Source organism: Calonectris borealis, unplaced genomic scaffold (assembly GCF_964195595.1).
Source record: "Calonectris borealis unplaced genomic scaffold, bCalBor7.hap1.2 HAP1_SCAFFOLD_92, whole genome shotgun sequence".
Lineage (NCBI taxonomy): Eukaryota > Metazoa > Chordata > Aves > Procellariiformes > Procellariidae > Calonectris > Calonectris borealis.
In genome coordinates, this window is record NW_027441485.1 from 61,114 (window position 1) to 72,137 (window position 11,024).

Here is an 11,024-nt window from a genome sequence, read left to right on the forward strand (position 1 = left end):
CCGGCGGCTGCTCGCTGCTGCCGCCCCGTGGCCGAATCGCGGTACTGCAGCGCCGGCACCGCTCAGGTGCGCAGCAGCGCCGCCGCCGCCGCCGCCTTCGCTGCTGGCGCCCCGAAGCCGAAGCGTGGTCCTGCAGCCCGGCGTTCGCGCGCCGGCTCTGGCCCCTCCATGCGCCGTCCCCATCCCGGTGCCTCCCTCATCCCGGTGCATTCGTCATCCCGGGCGGCAATGGTTAGGGTGCCCCCCCCCCCGCATGCCAGCACCCCCAAGAGTATCGGCGTGTCCCGGTGCTGTCCCCATCCCTGGGGCAGCTCCCCGTCCCCTGTCCCTGCGGCTGGTCGTTGGGCTCTGTGTTCCCCCAATAAACCACGGGGACGGAGGGGACCCCTGGGGACAGGGGGTGGGGACCCCCAGAGAGTAGGCTGTGCTGCCGTCGCTCCTCGGTGCTGGCCCTGCTTGTCCCCTGTCCCCCCAGCGGTGACGAACTCCGGGCCACTGGCGGGGACCCTCACTGTCACCTTCCCCCCATGCCGGTTGCCACCAGCGACAGGGACAGCGACGCACCCCCGGGGGTGTTTGGGGTCCCCAGGGTGGGAGCGGAGCTGCAGGATGCCGGGTCCCCCCTGCCCGAGCCCTGCAGACCCACCCAGGTGGAGCGCAGGCAACCCCGGCCCTGTCCCCAGCCCTGTCTCCGCGTGGCCGTGGGTCGGTGCTGCCATTGCGTGGCCAGCGCCTGGGAGGACACAGCTCCCGCCGGCTGGGGCCAGAGGAGCCCGGCAGCCTGGGGACCCCCGGGAAGGGCTGGCTGTCATGGGGACTCGGCGCCCAGGGCCCAGGGCACCCCAGAGACCCTACAACAGGGTGCAGCATGAACTATTTTATTACCTGTGCAGTATCCATGAGTGAGTCCCCATCGTTCCCATCCTGGTCCCCCAGTGGGTCGGGGTCCCAGCTGCCCCTGGGGGTGGCTGCAGGTGTCGGGGGTGGGATCCCTTCTCCCCGCGGTGCCCCCCACCTCCCCAGGGTCATCCCTCCCAATCTCAACTCCCCACATGGTGTCCTCAATCTCCCGAGAAACACCTCTGTCCCCCAATGTCCCCCTACCTACCCCACTCCCAGGGTCCCTCCCGGACCCCAGGATTCCCCCCCTGCCCCATCCTGAGGCCACCCCCCCCCCATCCCCATGGTCATGAGACACACACACGCACACCCCCTCCCGCACTGGGGAGACACTGGGAAGAGCCGGCACTGCCATCTCGGGGACCTGCTAGCCCTCATCCTCCCTAAAGTCTTGCACCATGCTCTGCTCCTTGGGGGGAGTGCCCACAGTCAGGGGGGTGGGGGCTCCCCTCCTCCCCAGGGAACCCCCCCAACCTGTCCAGGGCACCCTCTGCCACCTCCCCAGGGTCCAATCACCGTAACAGGGTCTGACCCTGGGATCCCGCTGGTTAACGTCAGGTGCAAGAGAAGGTTCCTCATTACTCCTTGATTAGTTCTTAGGTGCCAGCTCGAGCTGGGTGCCTCCAGAGAGGGACCCCTACCCCGGATCACCCTCCTTGCACACCTGCACCCGTTGCAGGAGGGTCCACGCGCACCATGGGAGCCATGTGGGAACCAGAGGCGGCCTCGAGGCTGCTCAGCAGCAGTCAAAACACCCCAGTGGTTTCAGGCACCGGCTGTTTTGCTCCCGAACCCAAGGGTACTGCCGAGAAAAATAACCACCACTGTCACACGAGGGTCCTGCACAGTCCCCACCATCGCACAAGGGTCCCCGTGCACCTGCCCGCCATTGCACGAGGGTCCCCTGCACACCAACCAATTGCATAAGGGTCTTCCTGCACTGCCCCCCCCATTGCATGGGTGTCTCCACACACCGACCCCCCGCTGCGCAAAGGTCCCTGCACAATCCCCACCGTTGCAGGGGGGTCCGTGCGCAGGCACCCGCCGTGCACAAGGCGCCGTGCGCATGCGCACTTCCGGGGCGGGGACTACAACTCCCGGCGTGCCCCCCGCGGGCGGCCCGGAGGAGCCGCGCGCTGATTGGCTGCGGAGGATATTTCAACGGGGCGCGCGGCGGGCTCTGCACCCAGGCGGCGGCGGCGGCGGCGGCGGCGGCGGCGGCGGCGGCGGCGGCGGCGGCGGCGGCGGCGGCGGCGGCGGCGGCGGCGGCGGCGGCGGCAGTCTGAGGTGCCGCGGGCACGGCGGGCTGGCGGGAGGCTGGGGACCCCCCGGGGGACTGAGGAGGGGGGCTGTGCGTTTCGGGGGGACCGGGGAGGGGGGCCGGGGGGGGCTGTGCGTCCCGGAGGGGGCCGGGGAGGGGGCCCGGGGGGGCTGTGCGTCCCGGAGGAGGCCGGGGAGGGGGGCCGGGGGGGGCTGTGCGTCCCGGAGGGGGCCGGGGGGGGCTGTGCGTCCCGGAGGGGGGCCGGGGCGGGGCTGTACGTCCCGGAGGGGGCCGGGGAGGGGGCCCGGGGGGGGGGCTGTGCGTCCCGGAGGGGGCCCGGGGGGGGGCTGTGCGTCCCGGAGGGGGCCGGGGAGGGGGGCCGGGGGGGGGCTGTGCGTCCCGGAGGGGGCCGGGGGGGGGGGGCTGTGCGTCCCGGGGGGGCCGGGGAGGGGGGCCGGGGGGGGCTGTGCGTCCCGGAGGGGGCCGGGGAGGGGGGACTGTTCGTCCTAGGGGGGCTGGGGAGTGGGGCTGGGGGCGGGGGCTGCAGTCCCCCAAGGAGCTGGGGAGTGGGGCTGTGGGTCCTGGCGGGGCTTGAGAGTGGGGCTTGGGGCTCCCACGGGGCTGGAAAATGGTGTGGTCGGGTGCTGTGAGCACCGGGGGTCCTGGGGCTGGGAGGCGCTTGCAAACACCGGGGAGGGGCTGCGAGCATGGGGGGCACAAGGGTTGCACCAGGGTCGGTGCACGATCACCTCCATTGTACGGGTGTCGATGTACAGCCAGCCGGGCTGCACGAGGCGCCGTGCGCATGCGCGGTCCCGGGGCGGGGACTACAACTCCCGGCGTGCCCCGCGCGGGCGGTCCGGTGGAGCCGCGCGCTGATTGGCTGCGGAGGGTATTTCAACGGGGCGCGCGGCGGGCTCTGCACCGAGGCGGCGGCGCAGCGTGAGTGTGAGGGGCCGCGGGCCCGGGGAGCCGAGGAGTGGGGCTGTGGCGGGGGGGGGGGCGGTCCTGCAGGCTCCGGGGACGGGGGCTGGGGGGGCTCCAGGCGGGGGAGGGGCTGTGAGCATCTGGGGAGTGGGGCTGGGGGGCGGGGCTGTGTGCCCTAGGGGGGCCGCGCAGTGGGGCCGGGGCGGGGTGGGCGCTGTGTGCAAACAGACCCTCCCTGCGAGTCCCCACTGTCGCCCCGTGGGGCCGGGCACCCCCCAGCCCTCCCTGCAGGCAGACGGGCAGCCTGTAGGCAATGGAGGCCGCCCGCCCCAGCGAGGTGCTCGAGCCTGGGGGCTTCACGGGCCGAGTCGAGGGGGAGGAGCTGCTGGAGAGAGGGCTTAGAAACGGCCTTCTGCCCCCGAAACTGCTGGAGCATTTGAAGGGGAGGGACAGGTCCACCCCAGGGCCCCAAGGGGAAGCCCTCGGAGCAGGGACTTGGGGTCGTTCCAGGAGCAAAAGCTGGTCCCAGCCAGCTCGCCTCTGCTCCCCCGGCACCGGGATCGGACCTTTCAGCCCCGTTTCTGCCAGAAGCATCACACAAGCGCTTGCCCTCCCCGGGGGCATCTTTGGGCCTTGAGAACAGGCGCAGCAGCTGGGTTTTTGGGCTCAGAAATGGGTGCCAAGTGAGCTGGTTTGGGGGCCCAAAGCAGAAGCCGGTTTGGCCGTTTGTGCGGGGGGCTGGGAGGGCATTGGGGGCTGCGGGGGAAAGCAGGGGGTGGGCAGGGTGCGTGGAGCCTCCCCGGGGGGAGGGGCTCTGGTCCTGCTGGACCCTGAAGTGCGGGAGGCCGGCACGCACCAGGCCCAACTCAACGTCTGCGGTGGTCTCTGGGGGGAAGAGGTGGTCTCTGCTTTTCAGACCCCGCACGCCCTCTTCGAGTCCAGCTCTTGCTTGTCGACTGCTTCGAATAGTTATTAACTGATTAGTCGTACAAACTAATTGATATTTATACAATGTCCAACTATGATATTTAATCCTAATAGTCGAGTTTTGACGGCGATTGGTTTACGACCTTGTCAAAAGCCCAGGCTGTTGCAAATAGCTGGAGCTTGTAAGGAGAAGGAGCTGAAATCAACGGTGCAGAGCTGGAGCTTCAATTAGCCAGAACCGTCGCAAGCAGGAGCTGGAACGAGACGGGGTGTCCGCTGTCTGGGGCATGCCTTAGCCAGAGGCAAAATTACCAGCAGCTGTAACGAGCGGGAGCTGCGATTCGCTGCAGTGTCTGTTTGCCGGAGCATCCGTCGGCCAGACTGCACTCCCAGCACGGCTGAAGAGCAGCCAGGCGCAGGCAGGGCTGTCCCCGGCAAGGCGCTCCGAGCGGCAGGGAGGCGAGTTGTCCTTCTGCTAGCGGGGAGCCCGGCCTCTTCCCTCGGGGATTAAATCCACGCCACGCGTGGATCCGCTCTCTTTGCGTGGAGGGTCTCTCCCGGTCCCGTTCCCGAGGGCTGAAGCGAGGTCCCCCGGGGGGCAGGCGGCAGCACGAGGCGGCGGTGTCTCCCCGGTACCCGGCAAAGGGGAGCGAAACCGGCCGGCTGGAGCTCCCGGGGTGCACAGCCCGGCCCCGCACGGCAGAATCCTTCCCTGGGTTTTCACCGTTGGCTGGGTGTAACAAACAGGTTCATTTTGTGCCTCCTCTTTTCCCAGCGTCACCTTCTGCGTCACGTGAAGAAAATCCTGCGTGGTTGACGCCGCTTGCTGCTCAGGTGATGGCACGTGTGGGGCCGGGGGAGCCGGGAGAAACATTGGCGCGTTCAAGGTCGCTGCAGGTGCTCCCCGTTAAACCCAGGGAAAAGGCAAATTTGCTGCCGGTGCAGAAAAGCTGATGAACAATTGCTGTGAACAGAGCGTGCCTACGTACCCTCGTTAGCGTAACTAACCCTGGGTAGTTACGAGTGTTTTCCTTTCAGGGAAAAGAATGAGCTTTCATCTACGAAAAATTAAGAGCTGCCTGTGTCCTTCTTTAAGTTCAAGTGTTTCTCTTCTGTTTGTTCTTACTGATTTTATGGGCAGGTTGGAAATAGCCTTTTATTTTTATAGGCATAACTCAATTTGTAGTACTACGTGGTGTCAGGAGAGTGAATTTTGGAGCACCCAGGTATCACTAGAAACGGAATGAATGAGACACGATGGAAACTGATATTTAAACTTGATTTTTACTTGATATTTTTTTTTTCCTGAGAGTGTTGACGGCACGTTGTCCTGTGGCTCAATCCACGTTCTGTTCAGTGGAGTCTTCAGTCTAGGACTTTTAAGGAAAAAAGTTGGTCCTTCCGAAAAAGGGCTAGTCATTCATAGGCTCGAGGCATAGACTTGGAGAGCCGCTTAAGTACGTGATCAGAATTAAAGCCAAATGTCGCTTCGTGTTGCTGCTGTTGGCCTTCACTTTCGTTAATTTCCCCGCTGCTCCGTCATGGTTGGGAGCTCTGAATCATCATTTTTTTCACTCCCTAACGCATTTTTCTCCCCAAGGAGAGGCTACGTTTAAAAGTTACTTAGTTTCCTCGCAAATGCATCGGTCAATAAAACGGAGTTATGATTATTAAAACCACACAAATGACACCGGTCTTACAGATCTGGACTATTTCTGAACACGTGTTCATCGCGTGCAGATGTCATCGGGATACGGATCACCTGCATTTCATGCTCTGACGAGACAATCTGCTGAGACAGGGACGAGCTCCAAAAGAAAAAAAAGGTACAACGTCAAGGTTTTGTTTTGTTGTTGGTTTTTGTGGGCTTTTTGTGTTTGTGTTATTTTTTGGTTTGTGTTTTTTTTTTTTTTTAAAAAGAGTGCGATGTTGACTGGTGGCAGCCTGCAGAGCTCTCTTGCTGCCTGACCTCTCCTTTTCTTCTCTGTCACTCCTCTTTCGTGGCTGTAATTTTCACTCGGGTAGTTTTAGAAGAGCGATTTAGTTCCTCGCCTGTGTAGATGTGCTGGTAATACCTGGAAGGTAAATGCTTGAACCGGTAGCGAATAACTTGGCTACAAGTAGAATTTCTGAAGGAAGAACAACAACAGCAGGAAGCAAGTAGCGAGTTACCCCAAATTTGTGTGTGTCAAACACATCAAAGTTTTATTGCCAAACATTGTTTGGCAATGTGTTCCAAATGGCTCGTTTTGGTAAACATAAATTTTCAGGAAGTTCAGGGTTGTGTGTGGAAAAACGTGCCCCTCTGTCTAGGTGTCCTGCTACGTAAATAGCATCAGTCAGTAGCACATCCAGCGGCAGGGCTGCTGTTCCCTGCTCTCGATATTGCCGTAGTAGTGTTGTGATATTTCGACCTAAGAGGCGGGTTTAGGAATGGAAGGAGAATGCCTGCGTTCTGCAAGGGCTACGAATGCCGACCCTTTTCTCTGCCTGCTGCTTTCCTGTGCGTGAGATGAAACTGTATTGTTTTTCTCCCTTGTTCCCGGTAGAAATATTTCTGAAGCTGTCGCTGCTGTGGGTTTGCAATGTGCGTTACTGCGTTTTTGTAGAGTTCTAGTTACGGATCGTTTCTGCCGCGGCAAAGTGTCAAGATACGGTTTTCAGTTTAAAGCTTCAGAAGCTGCATTCGCTGAAATCGGCGTAGGTGAAGCTGGTTGTTGTGGTTTAACCCGGCAGGCAGCTAAACACCACGCAGCTGCTCGCTCGCTCCCCCTGCCCCCAAAGTGGGGTGGGGGAGAGAATCGGAAAAAAAAGTGAAGTTCGTGGGGTGAAGTAAAGACAGTTTAATGGGACAGAACAGGAAGGGGAAACAATCGTAACGATAAAAGAATATACAAAATAAGCGGCGCACAATGCGATTGCTCACCGCCCGCCGACTGATGCCCAGCCGGTCCCCGAGCGGCAGTCGCCGCCGCCCGGCCAACTCCCCCAGCTTATGTACTGAGCGTGACGTCATATGGTACGGACTGTCCCTTTGGCCGGTTTGGGTCATCTGTCCTGGCTAAGGTCCCTCCCAGCTTCTCGCTGGCAGGGCATGAGAAGCTGAAAAGTCCCCGACTAGCGTAAGCGCTACTTAGCCACAACTAAAACATCAGCGCGTTATCCACGTTTTTCTCGTCCTAAATCTAAAACACAGCGCTATACCAGTTACCAGGAAGAGAATTAACTCTATCCCAGCCGAAACCAGGACGCTGGTCTTGCGCATGATCCCGCTGTGCTCGCAGGGGTGCTCAGTGGCTCCTCATCAAAACAGCGAGGTGTGTGTGGACGTCCGTAGGGTTGCGCTAGGGGTCTGGGGGCGTTATGTATTTTTGCTGTTGGAAGACGGAATAGAGCGTGTGCCTGTTAAATCTAACGATGGTCGAAGCTTGGGAGGGACCCTGAGCAGGTTTGGTGGCACAACTGCAGTTTTCAAAGATCTCGACCGTTTGGAGAAACGGCCTGGAAAAAAGGATTCCTCTTTTGCAGCGAGTTCGCGAGGACAGACGGGTTGCCGTACTCTTTAACAAAAATACTCAACTTGGGACGTATCGGGTGAGGAAATCGCGGCTCTACTTAGGCTTGAGAAAACGTACGTAGGTGTCTGTGCCTGTCACCTGCGCGTCTCTAGGCAAGTGAGTTCTAAAGCTGCCGATGAGCCAAAAGAAAAGGCACGGTTGTCTAAAACATGCAGAAGCTCTAGTGGCCTGTCTCAACAACTGCACCAAAGATGATGCAAAATAGTTTCTCCTCCACTCAGTTGTAGTCTTCACAGAAAAGGAAGCTTTGTGCTAAACGTGTTTGGTTTTTTTTTTTTTTTTCCTTTCCCCTCAGCAGAATGTCAACTGCCGTGAAAGTACGAGACGGATGGAAAGGATCCATAGTGGTCTGCAAGTACAAGGTATGCCTGTGATGTGTGTCTGCATTTTTCCTAAGGTGCTTGTAGTGTGGACTTTACAGTTAACACGAAGAATGTGGCAGCTCTCCTTCTATCTGATTTTTTTAACATGAAATATTTTAACACAAATACTAAAAATAAAGGTCTGTTCTGGAGCGTGGTACGCCTATTCAAGGCTTGCTTTCCTTCGTCTATTTTCTCTTCCTGAAAGCAGAGTCTTCTGTTTCTGTGCGCTTGCTATTAAAGGGTGCTGTGAAAATAATGTTGGACTAGAAGAGGAAAGGAACCGTTTGTAAGAGTTCGGACGTTCGGGAGAAACAGGCTTTGTTTTCACGATAAAAGCTTTATGCTTTTTCAGTCAGTCAGTGTTTAAAATACCTTACAGGAGCACTCGAAAACCTTACTGAGATACTGGCATCTGTGCTAAAAGCAATCAAGGTTAAAGAAGAGGCGTGGACAACACGGGACAAATCGGCGTCGCTTCGGTGTGTTTTCCAGGCTTTCCCGAGAAGCGGTAGCAGCCTCGTAACTAGCGACAGAGAGTCCTGATGTGTTTTCGGTGAGTTACTGATTCTCTAATGTCCTTTTTCCTAACCTGCAGCGCGTAATTTTGACTTCGGGTGGAAAGAGATTTTCCAGAATGGAAATCTTTTTCATTCAAAGGAGTTGCCTTTTACAAACTTCCCATCAGAATGGATCTTCAGAGATGACGTGCTTGGCAGTAGAAGTCATCCGCAAGGAGACTTTTCACTCTCTCTGGAAAAAAAAAAAGGAGTTAAGTCGATTTCCTTGCAAGGACCCAAGCGCAGCACATCTTCCAATAGTCGACGTATGGCTGATCTTTGGTTCTCGGGTGTAACGGTCGAGAGATCGTAAAGACGCGTTCCTCCGCACGCTTGGGTACAGCCAACAGCGTTAGCAAACCTGCCAGTCCTTTTTGGTAGCCTGATGTATTGCAGCACCGGGGATTTGATATTCCCCACCGCCTGCCCCCCCTCCCCCCCCCCCCCCCCCCAAAAAAGTAAAACCGTATGGGAGATCTCTTATCTCACTGATTTTTCTATCATAAATGAAATTTTAAAAAGAAAGTTAAAATTGTCTAATTTCCAAACTGACTTGCGTTGTTTAAACTGCAACTGCCAAATAGCTGTAGCGTATAATTTATTAGGTGTGCTTAAGCAGTTGGGTAGTTGCTCTAAGCGTTTAAAAAGAGAGCCAACTGAACGTTAGGGGCTTTTTTCCCGATCTTTTGGCAGAGTGCTCTGAAGCACTTTATTTCTGTCTCGCTTTCGACGGCGCGTTTCCCCGGCAGTTCGGTAGCATCGGTCTCGGCGCAGCTGGCCAGGCGTCCCTCCTAGTCATGTCACACACGCAAAACCCCTGGTCAAACGATAGCTGTGTAGCTTGGAGGTAGATAATTTAACGGTATGAATTCACAGCTACGCAATTTCAATGAACGCAAAAGGAAAATCAAATATTTTTATAGTACGAGTCTTCTCATTGTACGTATGTAAGCGTGCGCACGCCTTTTTAGCATAAAATGAATTGCTGAGATTTGTTCTTTCTTTTTCATTTTACTCTTCAAAGTTTTACGCTTCACTTTCAGCTTTATCGGCCAAGCGAGCGAGATGCGCAGCAGCAGCAGCAGCAGCGCAAGGGCTGGAGCTGCGGCGGTGGATCCGTGAGCGTAGATGCTGATTACGGCGCGCCCTTGTCCTGCAGCCTCACGGGGTTATCTCCCTGCAGCGGTGCTGTAAGGAAGGGACGAGGCGTTTTCCGACACCAGCGAGAGCGTTTACTTCTCTGCGAAGAACGTGTTCAGAATCGTGTCAATTAGTCTTCACGCTGATTTTAAGCGTTCGAATCGCTCGAGCTTTTAAAGGCGGCGTTGTATTTCGAGCTGACCCGTTTGCCTGGCACCCTCCTTTAGCTCGACTGCTACCCTCTCCCTTGCCCTGACCGAATTCCTCTGCTGCCTTCGGTGCTGTTTTTTTAACGTGCTGAAATATCCGTTGGGATTTTTGTTTTTCAGATGCCTCGCTGTGAGCGTCCCGTGGTGCTCAGGAGAGACCCCCGGCCCAGGTTTGCCTGCCGGTCGTTGGGCGTGCTGAGGGTGAGGGGCCGGCTGGCAGCCTGCGGGACGGGGGCTGGGGGGGGCTGCAAGCGTTTGGGGGGGCCGCCCCTCCTTTATCTTTCTAGCAGAGCCCCCCTTTTTGGCGGGGGTGCGTGCGTACATACGTAAACGGCATTATTAAAGTAACGAGCTGCCGGTTGGGGCCGTTTCCCTCGTTTTGTGTCTTTTTGGGGGGGTGAATAAAAAGGGGGGGTTGGGGGGCCTGGAGGGGTGATGATGTCATTTGGGGCACCCCAGCATCACCACGGGGGTGATGATGCCGTGGAGGAGCAGGTGAGTGGGGAATGGGGGGTCATGGGGGTCCGTGTCCCCCCCTCCCCCTCCCCCAAAGGGGGTCACAGCCCAAATTGCCTGAAAATTCATGGGGGGGGTTTCAAAAATTTTTAAAAACTGTAAATATATCTGTGAGGCCTCGAAATAGAAAAAAATCTCTCCTTGTTACATATATTGAAAAATAATATTAATTTATACGTACAAAAGGATTTCAAAATAAGGACCTATATCTGCCCTATTATATAAAGGATTTTAGAGTATAAAAAAATTCGAAAGATGTATATAGGGTTTTAAGATACAAAAGTAACTCACGTCTCTATAAATTAAAAAATAAAGAACTTCCAAATGCAAAAAGGATGATACATTTTATACATGAAGGAATTTAAAATAGAAAAAGGTCTGAATAGATACCGCTATCTACACTTACTACGTGTTACATAGAGAGTCTACATAGACATTATATGTAATCTAAGAGATTATGTACAAGTGTAAATAGACATCTAAGTCTAAAACCTAAGTCTATAAAGATATAGGTGTAAATATATGTAAGTGTAAATAGAGAAGTCTATAAAGACATTTAAGTGTTCAAAATATGTAAGTCAACAGATCCATAGTCGGAGCAGGTATTATATATAAGAAGTGGGAAATAGGGGGGTATAAGTGAA

General features: G+C 56.6%; 1 long non-coding RNA gene across 1 annotated transcript; it reads left to right on the forward strand.

Annotated features, from left to right (window-relative positions):
• The first annotated feature begins 5,248 nt into the window (after positions 1-5,248).
• LOC142076679 (uncharacterized) lies at positions 5,249-10,683 on the forward strand. The gene is made up of 4 exons (XR_012671268.1): positions 5,249-5,841; positions 7,892-7,955; positions 8,338-8,511; positions 9,559-10,683. It is a non-coding gene; the product is annotated as an uncharacterized LOC142076679 (long non-coding RNA).
• The last annotated feature ends 341 nt before the right edge of the window (positions 10,684-11,024 follow it).